Source organism: Pseudophryne corroboree, unplaced genomic scaffold (assembly GCF_028390025.1).
Source record: "Pseudophryne corroboree isolate aPseCor3 unplaced genomic scaffold, aPseCor3.hap2 scaffold_400, whole genome shotgun sequence".
Taxonomy (NCBI): Eukaryota; Metazoa; Chordata; class Amphibia; order Anura; family Myobatrachidae; genus Pseudophryne; species Pseudophryne corroboree.
In genome coordinates, this window is record NW_026970040.1 from 381,268 (window position 1) to 400,855 (window position 19,588).

Sequence of the window (19,588 nt, forward strand, 5' to 3'; positions counted from 1 at the left end):
AGAGAAGTATCTGGAAATTGTCCCTAGTTAAAAAAAAAATTTGATCAACTCCATTTATTTAGTATGATATCCCAGGTGATAGGATGCCGGCAGTCAGAACAACAGACTTTATTAAATAACACATCTCAAACTACCATACCCAGGATTTAAACCTATAACCTGTTGAATTCTAATCAAACACCCTACCTATTGAGCTATTTGATCCTGCATAAAAATTGTGAACATTATATGAAGCTATTGGTACTTTGCAAAAAAAAGAATCAGCATTACAACGCAGCAGATCCATGCAGTTTGCAGCCACACACTACATGTATCTGCTCAGCCACAATGCTGATTATTTCTTCACAAAGTACAAGGTGAGCTCCAAACAGAATTCTCTAGCTTAGAATTATACCTTTCTTTGCCAAACCTAGAAGTCGGGCCCCCCACCCTGGGATCCCCCAGAGGGAGGCCTGCACCGTCATGCGGCAGGCTTGTCCGTTTTGGAAGCAGGCTGATGGGCAGCCCAGGATTGCTTCAGTCTGGGCTTGGCAGGTCTGGAAACATGAGCTTGCTTTGGGTATGCCTGACCTTGGGTACGCTTTACCTGGAGGATGAAAGGGCCAAGAAAAGTAGTTTTAGCCTTCTGCGTGGTAGGAGTAATACTAGGTAGGCAAGCTGTTTTAGCAGTAGCCAGATCAGCTACAATCTTATTGAGGTCTTCTCCAAAAGGAGATTCAACTGAGGCAGCACAAGGGAACTCTCATCTGGGGACAACAACTGCAGGGAGAACACATATTTTCAGATGAACATGGTAGGGCAGAAGGCTGCCTAATACTGAAGCACTCCCAAACAACAAATCAAATGCAACTTACTTGACAGAGATGTGCCTGAGCAACGGCCCTCCCCAGCCCTATCCCAAATCATACTTATTTTGCATAGGAGATACCATGGTCATGAAGATTGTTCTCCCAGGGTGAGGTTCATTCATTGCATTCTGGGTATGCTGACCCCTGTGATTTCCCCAAATGTGGGAAACTCGACTGCATTATTTGTGGTAGTGGGGGACTGTGTTTGTGCTTTCCTCTGGTCAGCTCTGGTAAAAGTCAGATTTCTTTGTCTCAGATCTTCCTCTAGCCTTGTTCTTCTTTCGAGAGTTCCCTTGTGCTGCCTCAGTTGGATCTCCTTCACTTGACAGGGGGGTGCCCGAGCAGCGACCCTCCCCAGCTCTAGCCCAACTCCTACTTACCTGCCTGGTGAGATACTATGATCATGAAGTTGCTTCTCCCAGGGCAAGGCTCACCCATTGCACTCTGGGTGTGCTGCCCCTGCGATTTCCCCAAATGTGGGAAACTTGACTGCATAATTTGAGTTTTCCCTGGTCGGCTCTCATGTAATTCAGATCTCTTTGTCTCAGGTCTCTCTCCAGCCTAGTTTGCTGTCTGGTTACACTTCTTTTTTCTTAAGCCCCTCCCTTCTATACCCTTGTGCACTATCCTGACTTATCCTCCCGTCTGCTTACTTTGTGCCTCCCAATGCACAATGCAAACTACGGGTAGTGCTGCAGGGCCCACACCCTTTTACTTGCTTTACAGAGCAGCTCTGGAGCTGTTACAGTGCCCAGCTGCTGCAAGAAATCAGCTTGAATGCTTCAGGGGTTGGGGAATGGCCAACATGAGCCCCACACCGAAGGAGGGTGGGGGTGCTTAATGCGAACTAGGGGTCATCCAAGCACCACAAAAGGCCTCCATGCCCTGCACGCCCCTTTTCTCTTTTCATATGCAGACGAGGGTTGAAGCCAACTTTGACCCACTGCTTGGATGACATCACCATATTCAAATCCATCTGCTGCAGGCCATCCCCCAGGAATGCTTGCACTAGTTGTTGCATTTGGTTTGTTGTTTGGGGGTGCTTCAGTATTAGGCAGCCTTCTGCCACCCCATGTTCATCTGAAAATATGTGTTCTCCCTGCAGTTGTTGTCCCCAGATGAGAGTTCCCTTGTGCTGCCTCAGTTGAATCTCCTTTACTTGACAGAGATGTGCCTGAGCAGCGGCCCTCCCCAGCCCTATCCCAAATCATACTTATTTTGCATAGGAGATACTATTGTCATGAAGATTGTTCTCCCAGGGTGAGGTTCATTCATTGCATTCTGGGTATGCTGACCCCTGTGATTTCCCCAAATGTGGGAAACTCGACTGCATTATTTGTGGTAGTGGGGGACTGTGTTTGTGCTTTCCTCTGGTCAGCTCTGGTAAAACTCAGATTTCTTTGTCTCAGATCTTCCTCTAGCCTTGTTCTTCTTTTAAATGTTCCCTTGTGCTGCCTCAGTTGGATCTCCTTCACTTGACAGGTAGTGCCCGAGCAGCGACCCTCCCCAGCTCTAGCCCAACTCCTACTAACCTGCCAGGTGAGATACTATGATCATGAAGGTGCTTCTCCCAGGGCAAGGCTCACCCATTGCACTCTGGGTGTGCTGCCCCTTGCGATTTCCCCAAATGTGGGAAACTTGACTGCATAATTTGTGTTTCCCCTGGACGGCTCTCGTATAATTCAGATCTCTTTGTCTCAGGTCTCTCTCCAGCCTAGTATGCTGTCTGTTTCCACTTCTCTTTTCTTGAGCCCCTCCCTTCTATAACCTTGTGCACTATCCTGACTTCTCCTCCCGTCTGCTTACTTTGTGCCTTCCAATGCACAATGCGAACTACAGGTAGTGCTGCAGGGCCCACACCCTTTTACTTGCCTTACAGAGCAGCCCTGGAGCTGTTACAGTACCCAGCAGCTGCAAGAAATCAGATTGAATGCTTCAGGGGCTGGGGCATGGCCAACATGAGCCCCACACCGAAGGAGGGTTGGGGTGTTTAATGCGAACTAGGGGTCATCCAAGCGTCGCAAAAGGCCGCCATGCCCTGCATATCCCTTTTCTCTTTTCATAAGCAGACGAGGGTTGAAGCCAACTTTGACCCACTGCTTGGATGACATCACTTGCTGCCTTTCCAATGAAGCAAGTTTAATTTAGTAATAGGTGAAAAACCATCCCTACAAAGGTTTTAATCAGATACTTGGCTTTGTGGACACTTTTCAGAGAACAAATTTGTTAGCATAAAAATAAAGCCAGAAAATGAAGAGCTGTTTAATCACTCAATTGGATTTTTCTGCAAGCATATTTCTTTTTCTCTGCAACCCACTGCTAAGTTGTGCTTCCTAGCTGTTCTTTTATAAAATCACTTAATCAAATCTAACTCTGATTACATCAGAGAAGGCCAGGTACCCTACACCATAAGAGGGGGTTTGAAATTTTGACTTGTCTACTTAAAGATCACCAAAATCTGATAACAAGGTAAATTACGTCCCTGGGTAGGATTGAACCACCAACCTTTTGGTTAATAACCGAACACGCTAACTGATTGCGCCACAGAGACACATTGCAAAAGTATATACTGACAAAGGCTAATAAGCATTCATCTAGAACGTTTCCTAGAAAAACTTTAAAAAGTCAATAATCTGGAGAGTTTTTGTAAGATGTTTCTTCCATCAACCAATGAAGAAACACATTGGTACTTTCCTATGATGAGTGAGTGCTTCAGGATCTCTTGCACTTACATGTGCAGCAGAGTACTGCAATGGAAGCATGCTGGGCCCATAACCCAGAGGTAGGCAGATTGAAACTATCCTCTGCTATATGCATTTTTTTTTGTTAATTAAAGTAATCCAAAACTGGGATTGATATTTTTGCTCTTTTATTTTTACTTAAAGTACAATAACTTTTATTATTTTAATTTGTTTTAAAATTATATTGACAGTATTGTTTTCTTTCAAAAATCCACTTAATTTTCTTTACCTTATTATTAAAATGGTAATTGACAAAAACATTGACACTACATTGTCACCAGAAGAGCAATACAAAATGTACAAGTGATATATTAAAATCATCTTTCCAGCTTGAATTTCAATGATGCATTGGGGCAACGATTTTGTGAGAAACCTCTTCACCCTTAAATAAAGATTTTCTTAATTCCTTACCTGTGTGCTAATTAGATATCACCTTGTTTTCACATTAAACAGACTTCCACATGAGAAAGCAGCAAGGATGCAGTGGCGTTAATGTTTCCTGGTGTCAACCTGTATTATTTCAGTAGATATTGAAATGAGGATGCATCTTGCTGCCTTTCCAATGAAGCATGTTTAATTTAGTAATAGGTGAAAAACCATCCCTACAAAGGTGTTAATCATATACTTGGCTTTGTGGACACTTTTCAGAGAACAAATTTGTTAGCATAAAAATAAAGCCAGAAAATGAAGAGCTGTTTAATCACTCAATTGGATTTTTCTGCCAGCATATTTCTTTTTCTCTGCAACCCACTGCTAAATTGTGCTTCCTAGCTGTTTTTTTTATAAAATCACTTAATCAAATCTAACTCTGATTACATCAGAGTAGGCCAGGTACCCTACACCATAAGAGAGGGTTTGAAATTTTGACTTGTCTACTTAAATATCACCAAAAGCTGATCACAAGGTCAATTACGTCCCTGGGTGGGATTGAACCACCAACTTTTTGGTTAATAGCCGTACACACTAACTGATTGCGCTACAGCGACACTTTGCAAAAGTACATACTGACAAAGGCTAATAAGCATTCATCTAGAACGTTTCCTAGAAAAACTTTAAATAGTCAATAATCTGGAGAGTTTTTGTAAGATGTTTCTTCCATCAACCAATGAAGAAACACATTGGTACTTTCCCATGATGAGTGAGTGCTTCAGGATCTCTTGCACTTACATGTGCAGCAGAGTACTGTAATGGAAGCATGCTGGGTCCATAACCCAGAGGTAGGCAGATTTAAATTATCCTCTGCTATATGCATTTTTTTTGTTAATTAAAGTAATCCAAAACTGGGATTGATATTTTTGCTCTTTTTATTTTACTTAAAGTACAATAACTTTTACCTTTTTAATTTGTTTTAATAGTATATAGACAGTATTGTTTTCTTTCAAAAATCCACTTAATTTTCTTTACCCGATTATTAAAATGGTAATTGACAAAAACAAACTACATTGTCACCAGAAGAGCAATACAAAATGTACAAGTGATATATTAAAATCATCTTTCCAGCTTGAATTTCAATGATGCATTGGGGCAACGATTTTGTGAGAAACCTCTTCACCCTTAAATAAAGATTTTCTTAATTCCTTACCTGTGTGCTAATTAGATATCACCTTGTTTTCACATTAAACAGACTTCCACATGAGAAAGCAGCAAGGATGCAGTGGCTTTAATGTTTCCTGGTGTCAACCTGTATTATTTCAGTAGATATTGAAATGAGGATGCATCTTGCTGCCTTTCCAATGAAGCATGTTTAATTTAGTAATAGGTGAAAAACCTTCCCTACAAAGGTGTTAATCAGATACTTGGCTTTGTGGACACTGATAAAGCTAAATATTTATCTTATATAATACCCTTTATGAGGTCTAAGAACACTGTACGCTATCTACGTATTAAGTACCGTAAGGGTACGCACGTTGCGTAACAATCGCTTAGCCGTAGTCGAGACGCTCAAGCGTCACGTTCGCTCACGGCCAAGAGATCACAGGCAGGCACGCTATTGGCTGCTGACTAACTTAATGATTCGCTATAGCGTAGCGGACGCTCGGGACCACGAGGAGATCACCAGCGGCGCTGACGCTCACAATGTTAAACCTTTATATCTAAACCATAAACAATGAAATATGCTGTAAAACCTTAGTGTAGAGATAGGGTGTAGATGCAACCTAGTGTAACCTTATTAACTCAAAAGCTGTATGAGCGTCACCGACGCTCTGAGAATACTTAACACTATAAGAATTACACAGATACCGTGCTTAGGGTCCAACGCCTAATATATATATTATGAATGATATACTTGCAAAAGAATTAATACAAATACAAATCATACACTACAATATAACATAGACTACCTAACCAGATAACTACACAGGAAATATAATACAATTACTATTTAAAGGAAAATAAGAGAGAAAGAGGAGAAGGGAGAGAGAGAGAGATTTGCCCACAATAACAAGAAGATCAATATAGTTGCGGAGAAACACTTACGCATAAGGGGAAACGATCGCATGCGCCTCGATATCCAGCTCCCGATTATCAGCAATGAGAACCGTTGAAGAGAGTGAACTGGATTTGGTCGGCCTGCCTATTTATGCCCCACACACAATGCAATTCAATGGTCCCTACAATCTCATTGTTCATTGGACACAGGAATTCGGCTTCGCATTATAACAAAAGGTCATAGGTTGATTCATACAGGTGGGCTGTGACTGCTTCCAACTGTTCAGGTGGGTGGGATACTGGGTTTCCCGCCGCATGACTAAATAAGAACAAATAATAGTAAATGGACATAAACTTCTTATGTCCTTAACTATTCGCACGAGCGATTAATCCGCTCCAAACCAACACCGGAATATTGCTATTTAAATACTCTTCCGATGGGTACTAAACACCACTGTATGACCCCGGTTAGACCCTTCGTACAATACAAAGAGGGATCTCTCTGTCCAGGAACATGCTATGTTAACTAAACTTTCAGAATCTATCAAAGGGACCATGATCTACAAAATACATTATATAGTGAAAATATGTAACGATTGAGTCGCACGCTACGATCACATAAACTCTACCGTAAATATGCATACCGTGCGCCTGCGGGTGCCCGCGACTGTGAGTATGCGCACATACGGGAGAGCGCACGCATGCGCAGCACGGACCTGTGTGAGGTGCAAATATGGTAGTGTGCATAGAGATATTTTTCTGACTTTGACAGTCCACCCTTTGGCAGTCAACAATAACTGCCACCTTCTAAAACATTTCAAAAAGAGAAAAATATATGTCAGGGGTTAATACATTTACATGGTTGGGTAAGGGAGGAGAGAGGAGAAGGTGTGAAGAGGGTATGACCTAGTGAGATAGCAGAAGCATGTGTGTATGAATCCGTGCTTGGGGGTCATGTATCATCGTGCCGTATGTGTGGTACATCAAGCTTCGAGGTATTGCGAAGTATACATTTGAATTCCTTCTTATCCCGTGGTACGGGTCTGTGGATGGGCTGTCAAACTTTACCGAGCTCTTTTCGGCTTTGGTTGTAACAAAATGGGGGAGCACATTTTAGTTGATGATACATGAATGGGGGAGATATGTGATTGCTGATATCTGTGCCTGTGTTCCCTATCGACTATGTATGTCATTTACCTGAGGGTTGTAGAAATGAAGAAAAGACATAATTACGGTAAATGCGGTGGTATTCTATGTCAGGTAAATGTACATTCGTCGATTGAGGTCTTGTTTGATGTCTGTTGAATGCAGTCTTCTTTGTGCTTTTGCCCATAAGGTGCGAGCAAAAGCTGTCAATGTCCATAGATTTACAAAAGTGTTGGGCTAGCGTAATTTTAAAATTTCTAGGGAAACTGGGGATCCATGGCATAGTTCATCAAAAATCTGTGTGTCAGGTTGTCAAAACTTCTTCTTTAATCCCTCTGTTGTCTGTATATCGGCTCATCAAATTCCTCGTCCAAGTGGGTCTTTTTACCTTGGAGGAAACGGAAAAACAGGTGAAAGAAACGGACCGTAGAAATCGCATTTTCATCACATCATTGTTTCTACATTTGGGTCATAAATCAAGTCCATTGGAATTACAGTTTCCTCACTCCTTAAACTCATTACCTTAGTACGACGATTGCACCTCATTAAAGCCTGACCGCATCTAAATATCAAACCAATCGTTATGATAACACCTAAGATACATAGGAGAAACTTCCCAACATCCATTATGACTCCTTGAGCCCAGTCTCCTAAACCAGAGAACCAATTTCGCGGGTTCAACCATGACACCCAACCAGTCAGCTCATTACCTACAGCAGCAAGAGTGAGATTGTGTCTCCTGCGAAATTCCCACTTCAGTTGGAGAATATCGTCCATCTTTTGGTCTATGACCTCGACCGGGTCCTCGGAGCTATTCGTAATATATGTGCAACATTTCACGCCGTATTGTGTTGCCAGTGTGACACAATATCCGCCTGTTACTGCTGTGAGGTAATTAAGAACCATTCTATGCTGTACCAGTTCTGTTTTATAAGCTTGAAGTTCTCTTCCAGTATACCTAAACGTGTCATCATACATTTCAGTGATATTATCTAACAAATTGGCGAGCGCAGATATGTATTTATAATTCAACACTCCTCTAGCGGTGTGAGTGATATCTAACGCGATTAGAAACTGAATCCCGGTGGATTCATGGATCATGTCAGAGGCCGGATGCTCTGTTCTTTCTATCAGGTGCCGTTTAACTACGTGCTCGTAATGGGTGTGAGTATAAGGAGTTTGGGCAACACGGTGTATGTCTTTCATTTTGTCATGTGATACAGTCATTACTTCAGGCAGTACTTTTCCAATATAACACAATCCTTCAGAGTTTGGGGCAAGCCACTTATACGCCTTTCTCCCGCATATGAAATATGCATAATCGGGGAGAACATATGGGACGGAGTAGGACATAACCATATTACACACCTTCCATGTGAAATCTCCTAACCCTAATTCTTCCATCTGCTTAGTACACGTATCGGGTTGTACGATATGTGCACAGTATCCTGGTGATACCTCTCCAACTCTCGTAATCCTATTTCCTAAGGTATACCTATACCGGAAAGATTTTCCTCTACTGGCTATGTGGCGTATAAGCTCTGTATCTGTAGGCATTCTATCTGCTCTATGCGAAAAGGTCATGGTTTGATTACTCCATGACACTTCCCAATTTCCCGGCTATCGGGGATTGGAGATGTTAAAACATAATAGGGACCTATCCACATGGTATTGGTGGAGCTTCAAACTAGGAGGGCTGGAGATATTAAACCTCCTGTCCACCGGTCTCCCACCACTTAACTCAAGTACCTCCCCTAACGTTAAAGGAAATGGTACTAGCCCTGATTTGCTATGACCTTGAGGTACTTGAGAGCATACCCAACAATCTGTTTTATTTAACACACTACCCACTAAGGAGTGATAGTCACTCAATGGATGCCGGTCCATATGGATATTAAAACTGGATTGGCATTTCTTTATGCACCCATCCTCAATGACATTGTTACAGAGCCGACAGATACAGTTTTCTTCAGCTAACAATCCTTCACAATTCCTTCTATGGTCAATGCTATCGGATCGTTTTCTGATACTCGCCTTTGCTTGTTGATTATGTTGTTCTTGGAAAACTACGCCTCCATCTCTGTCATCAGAACCCATTCCAGAACCTCTCTCGACCTCCATGGTACTCTCGCCGGAACAGATTGCTCTGGTCAACATCATGGTCAACAGGAAAATCCGGATCACAGTCTCTTGGGGCAAGTCCATCTTGTAGGAGGAAACGGAGAAGAATGAGAAGGGGGAAAAAAAAATAATTTGAGGGAGAGGGGATGGGAAGTTGGAGAAAAACAATAAAAGGGAACAGGGGATCGACAACTGCTTTTGGTCTTGTGATTTTCAATGCTCAGGTGCCGCCTCAGTCCTCCTGGAACAGACACTCCAGTGATACAACCTCTACCATCTGTTCCTTATCACGGGACCTCTCTGGATCAGTAACCTTTTTACAGTGGGACGAATGAACCCAAGTCTCTCTCTCAGCAACCTTCAATGCTGTAGTGCTAGTCAATAAGACCTGGTATGGTCCTTCCCATCTGTCAATAAGGCAACCTGAGCGTAGAAAATTCCGTATCATTACATAATCCCCAGGTTCAATGTCATGACAATTACTATCTGGTAAATCAGGAATCACTAACTTCAGATTATCATTTTGATTCCTTAACTGTTTACTCATGTTAATCAAGTATTTTACAGTCACTTCATTGTTACACTTCAAATCATCCTGAGGGTTAATCATAACATGCGGTTGTCGACCAAACAAGATTTCAAAGGGAGACAGATTAAGAGGGGATCTGGGAGTGGTTCTGATGCTGTACAGTACAATGGGTAAAGCTTCTGGCCATGTCAATCCTGTCTCTGCCACCACTTTACTCAGTTTATTTTTAATAGTGCTGTTCACTCTTTCCACTTTCGCACTCGCCTGTGGACGGTATGGAGTGTGCAGCTTGCTATCAATTCCCATCAATTTACACATTCCTTGAAAGACATCACCTGTAAAATGGGTACCCCTATCACTTTCGATAATTCTAGGGATACCATATCTACATACAAATTCCTGCACAATTTTCTTAGCAGTAAACATAGCGGTATTTGTGGCCGCCGGAAATGCTTCGACCCAATTTGAGAAAACATCTATACAAACAAGTACATATTTCAAATTTCGACAAGGGGGTAATTGAATAAAGTCAATCTGTATTACCTGGAAAGGGCCGCCGGCAGGTGGGATATGAGATGGTTCTGTAGGTATTGCCTTTCCGATGTTCTTTCTCAGACAGGTAAGGCATGACATTGCCCTTTTACTCGCATGAGAAGAAAATCCTGGGGCACACCAATATGCTCTTACCAACTTGCACATCCCTTCCTTGCCCAGATGAGTCAGCCCGTGAGCTGCCTCAGCTAAGCATGGAAGGTATGCTTTGGGGGCCACTGGTTTACCGTGTCCATCCGTCCAGAGTCCTGAGGACTCCTGACCATATCCCTTTGCCTTCCAGACTGCCTTTTCCTGTGTGGAACACAAATTTTGCATCTCACACAACTTCTGTGTGTTGATGGTATTAAATACCATCAGTTGTGTGGTGTCTGTCTGGGGATAGCAGCTGCTAATTTAGCAGCTTCGTCTGCTCGGCTGTTACCAAGTGATACTGGGTCTTGGCTATATGTATGTGCTTTACATTTGATAACAGCCACTCTGTCGGGTTCCTGTATCGCTGTTAGAAGCCTTTTTATATGAGCTGCATGCGCTACCGGTGTACCAGCTGCCGTCATGAAATTTCTAAGGCGCCATAGGGCTCCGAAATCATGGACTACCCCGAATGCGTATCTAGAATCGGTGTAGATATTGGCTGATTTGCCCTTAGCCAATTCACATGCTCTGGTTAGGGCGACCAGTTCAGCAACCTGGGCTGAGTGAGGTGGGCCTAGCGGTTCCGCTTCTATGGTGCCTTGGTCATCTACGACTGCGTATCCAGTACACAAGTCTCCCGAGTCTGACTGTCTATGACAACTACCGTCCGTGTAGAACGTAAGTTCTACATCTTCCAGTGGGTTGTCACTGATGTCAGGCCTTGCGGTAAAATTTTGGGTCAAATATTCCATACAATCATGAGTGTCTTCCTTTGTGTTAAATTCTCCTTCCCCACCACTCTCATCCTCCACCCTTTGTGCCTGTCCAGGCACACCTGGGAGATATGTTGCAGGATTTAGTGCACTGCATCTCCTTATGGTGATGTTTACGGGGGCCATTAGTGCCAATTCCCATCTTGTAAACCGCGCTGATGAGACTTGTCAGGTTTGTGCAGAATTTAACAAGGCTGACACTGCATGTGGTGTATGAATTGTGAGGTTGTGACCTAGCACGACGTCTTCGCTTTTCGTTACTAGCAATGCTATCGCAGCAACGCTTCGTAAGCATGTGGGGAGGGATCGCGCTACCGTATCTAGCTGAGCGCTGTAATATGCTACCGGCCTGCTGGCATCACCGTGCTTTTGGGTTAGTACGCCTGCCGCGCAACCAGCACTTTCTGTTCCGTATAGTTCAAATGGTTTCCCATAGTCAGGCATACCTAATGCTGGTGCCTGCGTTAGGCACTGTTTAAGTCTCTCAAATGCTGTCTCAGACTCGTCTGTATGCGAAATCCGATCAGGTTTGTTTGAGGAGACCATCTCCTGCAAGGGTAACGCTAGGATGGAAAACCCTGGGATCCAGTTACGGCAATACCCACACATTCCTAAAAATGTTCTGATCTGTTGCTGGGTTTGTGGCAGAGTCATGTCTCTAATTGCTTGAATTCTATCAGCGGTCAGGTGTCTCAGTCCTTGTGTTAGACAGTGTCCCAAATATTTTACCTTAGTTTGGCATAATTGCAACTTGTCTTTGGAAACCTTGTGTCCTGTGTCTGAAAGATGAAACAGGAGCTGTTTCGTATCCTTCAGGGATGCTTCCAATGAATCAGAACACAGTAGTAGATCATCCACGTACTGTATTAATACTGATCCACTCACTGGTTGGAAAGACTGTAAACAATCATGCAAAGCCTGAGAAAATATACTTGGGCTATCTATGAATCCTTGTGGTAATCGAGTCCATGTGTATTGGACTCCTCTGTATGTAAATGCAAACAAATATTGACTGTCAGGGTGCAGAGGTACCGAAAAGAAAGCGGAGCAGAGGTCAATAACAGTGAAAAATTTCGCAGTGGGAGGGATTTGCATTAGGATGACAGCTGGATTTGGCACTACGGGGAACTGACTCTCAACTATTTTGTTAATCCCCCTTAGATCCTGCACTAGCCGGTAACCCCTCCCCCCACTCTTTTTAACAGGGAAGATGGGACTATTGGCAGTGCTGGACGTTCTTACCAGAATGCCCTGTTGTAGCAAGCGCTCTATTACGGGATACACTCCTAGCTCCACCTCTGGTTTCAGAGGGTACTGTGGGATTTTTGGAGCTATCCTACCATCTTTTACTTGTACAACTACCGGAGCTACGTTTGCCATTAATCCAGTGTACTGTCCATCTTTAGTCCAAAGTGACTCTGGTATCTGAGATGTCATTTCTTCTACTTGGGAGGGAGTCCTATTTGTCATAATGGTATGTGACATTAATTTTGACGGGGAGTCTAACATGTCTCGCACTTCCTGAGCGTGATTCTCAGGTATGTCCAAGAATACACCTTCAGGAGTACAATAAATGACGCACCCCATTTTACACAGTAAGTCTCTTCCCAGGAGATTAGTCGGTGCCGATGCAGCCATGCAAAAAGGAATGCTTGGTATGTAAAGGCCCTACTGTAATCTCGGCTGGTTTGCTAACAGGGTAGTGCTGGACTACTCCCGTTACCCCTATGGCTGGAATTGTCTTACCAGTGGTTCTCATGCCCTCTGTCGAATTTATCACTGATTTGGCCGCCCCTGTGTCTACAAGAAAGTTTAGTGATTTACCAGCTACATTGATTGCAATTTCTGGTTCACTTCCAAGGCTTGCAATCAATTTTACTGGCTGCAGATTACAGGTATGGCCACACCCCTATTGGGTATGGTGACCTCCCTGAATCCCACTGGCAGCAACTACTTGTGATGGAGTTAATTGGGAGCTACCAGAGGCTTGCCAGTCTCTGTTCGGGGGATATCTTTTTGTTTCCCCTGTATGTGGCTCATAACTCCGTTTCTGCGGACCCTGATCCCAATGTCGTGTCTCGTGTCGTTGTCTAGGGGGTTGGTATGAGTTTCGTGAATTCTTCATTCTACAATCTCGTGCCATGTGTCCCTGTTTATGACAAGAATAACAAGTAACCACATTTGACTTACCCACAGGGTTTGGTGATATAAACAAAGGCTGCCTTGTGGTCAGGGCCTGTATACTTACTGACATTAATTTATCACCTTGTTGTTCCCTGTGTCTGGTGATGTTCCTATCGTGATCAATAGCAGCCTCTCTCAAAGTAGCCACAGACAGACCTCGCCAACATGGTTGTGTGGTCTGTACCCTAGTCATCAATGACTCTTTTAAACCATCCATCAGTACCGATACTGCTACTTCTCGATGGTTTATGTTTGTTTTAATGTCCTCTATGCCTGTGTATTTTGCCATTTCTGATAATGCTCTGTGAAAATACTCTGCAGCTGTTTCTGACTCCTTCTGTTTAATGGAGAATATTTTGTTCCATTTAACTACGGCTGGGAAATACTCTTTTAACTGTAAGCTTATTCTTTTTACATTGTCTTTGTTGTACACTTCTGTAAGAGGTACATCCTGATCTAATCCACAGTCAGCTAAAAATTGAGCTGCGTCGACATTGGAGGGTAAACATGCTCTCAGCAATATCTGCCAGTCTTTATTGTTGGGTTCTACAGTGTTACCTAGGTCTCTGATGTATTTTTGGCTGGCAACTAAGTCTTTTCTAGGGTCAGGGAATTCAGACACTATGGTCCTTAATTCCATTCGGGAAAATGGGCTGTACATGGCAATGTTCCTAACAGGAGTGACTCCTGAAGTGTCTGTTTTCCCATTTGGAACTACTATTACCTTAACAGGATTAACTCTAACAACCTCATTCTGTGTAGATTCTACAGGCTGTGGTGAAATAGTTTCAGCATAGTGTATGGTGCCGTACTTACCCGTTGATACGACCTCACCTATCCCTCCGCTAGGGGCTTTCGTTACTAATCTCGGGGGTTGAGCTGTGCCTACAGTGGTCTCTGCTATGGTGGCTGCTAGAGAGAGCGCTGAAATTGTTGCCGATTCGTCCTCTTGATCACACTCCTGAGGAAAGTTCAAAACAGGGTACAACTTGCACGGGTTAATACTTGCATTGGTTAATTGGTTAACATTATCTTTAACATTTACACAGTTGCTAAGTGTTTGTGTGTTACACCTTAGTGCGTCATTCTCCGCAACCAATTTCTCTCCTGTTATGTATGGTGGCGGTGGGGCCGTGGCTATCAGTTTTCTGATCGAGCCAGATCCCGCTGCCTGAGCCAATCCTCTCTGTATGTCACCCTCCTGTTGCCACAACTGTAAATAATCATAATGCTTGATTCGTCTCTTGGCTGATTTAATGAGACATATCCTTCTTCTTAAATTCGTTAACACTTCTGTGCTGAAGCTACCTACTCTTGGGAATTTCTCCCCGTCATGTATTGTCATTCTCTCCCATTCATCACATAAAGCTTCTGTGTGACTTCCGTATTTCTCACACATTACGTATCTTGCCGACCCGACTGGTCGGTTTACTGAATCAACCCGAACCGAGGTTGATCGCCCCCTACCTGAACAAGTGGCCCCCATAGTTCGAAGGTGTTGCTTTATTCAACCAACCCTTACGCAAACCAAAATGTTCAAAATAGGCTGACGGTGGCGGTTTACCGAGTACCCCACTCACTCGCCCACGCCGACCAATACGACCTGATCACACCGATATGGTGCTGGCGTACTCGACCCAGGGCCCCTGCGACCTGAACCTCTATTTACTGGAACCTGTGAGGGTGATCCGAAGAACACTTACTCTTTCCAGTAACTATTGGTTGTTGGATAGTTCCTGAGTGAGCAGCGAACCTCCCTTAAAATAATAAAAAATTACACAAATCACGTTAGAATGTACAAATAGCGTTTATGACCTTCGTACACAAATAGTACCGGTCAGGTTTACTAATGCACACAATTACGTGCGGTACAATCGTTCAGCACATAAGCAACTAATCTTATGTACGGAGCGACCAGTGGAATCGAAAATTGCGGCTGCGAATTCCTTCAGCCAGAGCTTGTATGGCCTATATGGGTGTTGCACCAACCCTTTCTTGGTGTTGTGCCTGTGGACTGTATAGCGGACTTCCTTGTCTGCTGTACCTGAACCTGCTGGTCTGCTATGACCTCCTGGTCTGTTACACTCTAATGCTCAAATTGTATGTTTTAACCAGGGATGCCTCCCTAGCCACCATGTACGTCACTTACACGCATGTACCTCACGAGAACTCGACTTTTCTTGTGGTTCAACCTCAAAAATTGTAAAAACAAACACTCACTCACCACATATACACTTTTGTTTCTATTTCTATTTCTGCGCAGAAATTTCTCTTTAGACCAGATGTGTTACAAATTAGGAGAAGGATCTGTTAATTTAAATTTCGAATGTTAAAATAGATTTGCGCGATTTATCGCCTTGCGTTATTTACCGCCTTGCGCTATTTATCGCGTTGAAAAAAAAAATTTACGCTTGTGATTTGAGTTACGTGGGCGTACCCGTACGCTCCGTTGCGTAATATACGCTGCGTGCGTCGGCCCTTGGGTTGCGTACACAAATCTCAGTCCTTTGTTAGAGACACGTGTACGCAAAGCAAAGATCCACCGTAACACAATTTATACGTTTATCAATGTAGATGATCCTTTATCATATACCGCGCACCACACTGACTTCGCCTTGTCTCTCAGGCACAGCTGTGTTTGTCTATACTTTAACTATATTACCTTTACTCTTAAACTATAAAATAGCGGCACATCTCTCTTAGCACGTTTATCAACTATAAAACTGGCAAACAGGAGAGTGATATACGAAAATACACAAATGAAAAAAAGAAATGCAGATATATATGTGTGCGTGCGTGTGTACGCAAGACAGAAAAATAAACAGTTTTAAAAGAGACTAGCGTGTTGTTCTTACCTCCGGTTCCCGGATTCCTTCAGCACCCTTTACTAAGAGAAGCAGACGCTTATCCAAACAGCACTATGAGGAATATGATCTCCCGCCCTTTGCTGCTGGATAATGTCTGCTGAAATTACCTAGTGCAGATATGTGAAGGACAGGACGAGCCCGCAATTGATAAAGCTAAATATTTATCTTATATAATACCCTTTATGAGGTCTAAGAACACTGTACGCTATCTACGTATTAAGTACCGTAAGGGTACGCACGTTGCGTAACAATCGCTTAGCCGTAGTCGAGACGCTCAAGCGTCACGTTCGCTCACGGCCAAGAGATCACAGGCAGGCACGCTATTGGCTGCTGACGAACTTAATGATTCGCTATAGCGTAGCGGACGCTCGGGACCACGAGGAGATCACCAGCGGCGCTGACGCTCACAATGTTAAACCTTTATATCTAAACCATAAACAATGAAATATGCTGTAAAACCTTAGTGTAGAGATAGGGTGTAGATGCAACCTAGTGTAACCTTATTAACTCAAAAGCTGTATGAGCGTCACCGACGCTCTGAGAATACTTAACACTATAAGAATTACACAGATACCGTGCTTAGGGTCCAACGCCTAATATATATATATTATGAATGATATACTTGCAAAAGAATTAATACAAATACAAATCATACACTACAATATAACATAGACTACCTAACCAGATAACTACACAGGAAATATAATACAATTACTATTTAAAGGAAAATAAGAGAGAAAGAGGAGAAGGGAGAGAGAGAGAGATTTGCCCACAATAACAAGAAGATCAATATAGTTGCGGAGAAACACTTACGCACAAGGGGAAACAATCGCATGCGCCTCGATATCCAGCTCCCGATTATCAGCAATGAGAACCGTTGAAGAGAGTGAACTGGATATGGTCGGCCTGCCTATTTATGCCCCACACACAATGCAATTCAATGGTCCCTACAATCTCATTGTTCATTGGACACAGGAATTTGGCTTCGCATTATAACAAAAGGTCATAGGTTGATTCATACAGGTGGGCTGTGACTGCTTCCAACTGTTCAGGTGGGTGGGATACTGGGTTTCCCGCCGCATGACTAAATAAGAACAAATAATAGTAAATGGACATAAACTTCTTATGTCCATAACTATTCGCACGAGCGATTAATCCGCTCCAAACCAACACCGGAATATTGCTATTTAAATACTCTTCCGATGGGTACTAAACACCACTGTATGACCCCTGTTAGATCCTTCGTACAATACAAAGAGGGATCTCTCTGTCCAGGAACATGCTATGTTAACTAAACTTTCAGAATCTATCAAAGGGACCATGATCTACAAAATACATTATATAGTGAAAATATGTAACGATTGAGTCGCACGCTACGATCACATAAACTCTACCGTAAATACGCATACCGTGCGCCTGCGGGTGCCCGCGACTGTGAGTATGCGCACGTACGGGAGAGCGCACGCATGCGCAGCACGGACCTGTGTGAGGTGCAAATATGGTAGTGTGCATAGAGATATTTTTCTGACTTTGACAACACTTTTCAGAGAACAAATTTGTTAGCATAAAAATAAAGCCAGAAAATGAAGAGCTGTTTAATCACTCAATTGGATTTTTCTGCCAGCATATTTCATTTTCTCTGCAACCCACTGCTAAATTGTGCTTCCTAGCAGTTTTTTGATAAAATCACTTAATCAAATCTAACTCTGATTACATTAGAGTAGGCCAGGTACCCTACACCATAAGAGGGGGTTTGAAATTTTGACTTGTCTACTTAAAGATCACCAAAATCTGATGACAAGGTCAATTACATCCCTGGGTGGGATTGAACCACCAACCCTTTGGTTAATAACCAAACACACTAACCGATTGCACCACAGAGACACTTTGCAAAAGTACATACTGACAAAGGCTAATAAGCATTCATCTAGAACGTTTCCTAGAAAACTTTAAAAAGTCAATAATCTGGAGAGTTTTTGTAAGATGTTTCTTCCATCAACCAATGAAGAAACGCATTGGTACTTTCCCATGATGAGTGAGTGCTTCAGGATCTCTTGCACTTACATGTGCAGCAGAGTACTGCAATGGAAGCATGCTGGGCCCATAACCCAGAGGTAGGCAGATTGAAACTATCCTCTGCTATATGCATTTTTTTTTGTTAATTAAAGTAATCCAAAACTGGGATTGATATTTTTGCTCTTTTATTTTTACTTAATGTACAATAACTTTTACCATTTTAATTTGTTTTAATAGTATATTGACAGTATTGTTTTCTTTCAAAAATCCACTTAATTTTCTTTACCCTATTATTAAAATGGTAATTGACAAAAACAAACTACATTGTCACCAGAAGAGCAATACAAAATGTACAAGTGATATATTAAAATCATCTTTCCAGCTTGAATTTCAATGATGCATTGTGGCAACGATTTTGTGAGAAACATCTTCACCCTTAAATAAAGATTTTCTTAATTCCTTACCTGTGTGCTAATTAGATATCACCTTGTTTTCACATTAAACAGACTTCCACATGAGAAAGCAGCAAGGATGCAGTGGCGTTAATGTTTCCTGGTGTCAACCTGTATTATTTCAGTAGATATTGAAATGAGGATGCATCTTGCTGCCTTTCCAATGAAACAAGTTTAATTTAGTAATAGGTGAAAAACCATCCCTACAAAGATGTTAATCAGATACTTGGCTTTGTGGACACTTTTCAGAGAACAAATTTGTTAGCATAAAAATAAAGCCAGAAAATGAAGAGCTATTTAATCACTCAATTGGATTTTTTTACCAGCATATTTCTTTTTCTCTGCAACCCACTGCTAAATTGTGCTTCCTAGCTGTTTTTATAAAATCACTGAATCAAATCTAACTCTGATTACATCAGAGAAGGCCAGGTACCCTACACCATAACAGGGGTTTTCGAAATTTTGACTTGTCTACTTAAAGATCACCAAAATCTGATAACAAGGTCAATTACATCCCTGGGTGGGATTGAACCACAAACCTTTTGGTTAATAGCCGTACACACTAACTGATTGCGCCACAGCGACACTTTGCAAAAGTACATACTGACAAAGGCTAATAAGCATTCATCTAGAACGTTTCCTATAAAAGCTTTAAATAGTCAATAATCTGGAGAGTTTTTGTAAGATGTTTCTTCCATCAACCAATGAAGAAACACATTGGTACTTTCCCATGATGAGTGAGTGCTTCAGGATCTCTTGCAATTACATGTGCAGCAGAGTACTGTAATTGAAGC

The 19,588-nt window shown here is 42.5% G+C and overlaps 4 non-coding genes across 4 annotated transcripts; all 4 read left to right on the forward strand.

The window, feature by feature from the left end:
• Positions 1–904: 904 nt before the first annotated feature.
• Positions 905–1,068, forward strand: LOC135023602 (U1 spliceosomal RNA). Its single transcript, XR_010220543.1, has one exon. It is a non-coding gene; the product is annotated as a U1 spliceosomal RNA (small nuclear RNA).
• Positions 1,069–1,220: 152 nt separating this feature from the next.
• LOC135023778 (U1 spliceosomal RNA) lies at positions 1,221–1,383 on the forward strand. The gene has a single exon (XR_010220686.1). It is a non-coding gene; the product is annotated as a U1 spliceosomal RNA (small nuclear RNA).
• A 674-nt stretch (positions 1,384–2,057) lies between these two features.
• On the forward strand, positions 2,058–2,221 carry LOC135023493 (U1 spliceosomal RNA). The gene has a single exon (XR_010220438.1). It is a non-coding gene; the product is annotated as a U1 spliceosomal RNA (small nuclear RNA).
• A 151-nt stretch (positions 2,222–2,372) lies between these two features.
• LOC135023620 (U1 spliceosomal RNA) lies at positions 2,373–2,536 on the forward strand. The gene has a single exon (XR_010220559.1). It is a non-coding gene; the product is annotated as a U1 spliceosomal RNA (small nuclear RNA).
• Positions 2,537–19,588: the final 17,052 nt, after the last annotated feature.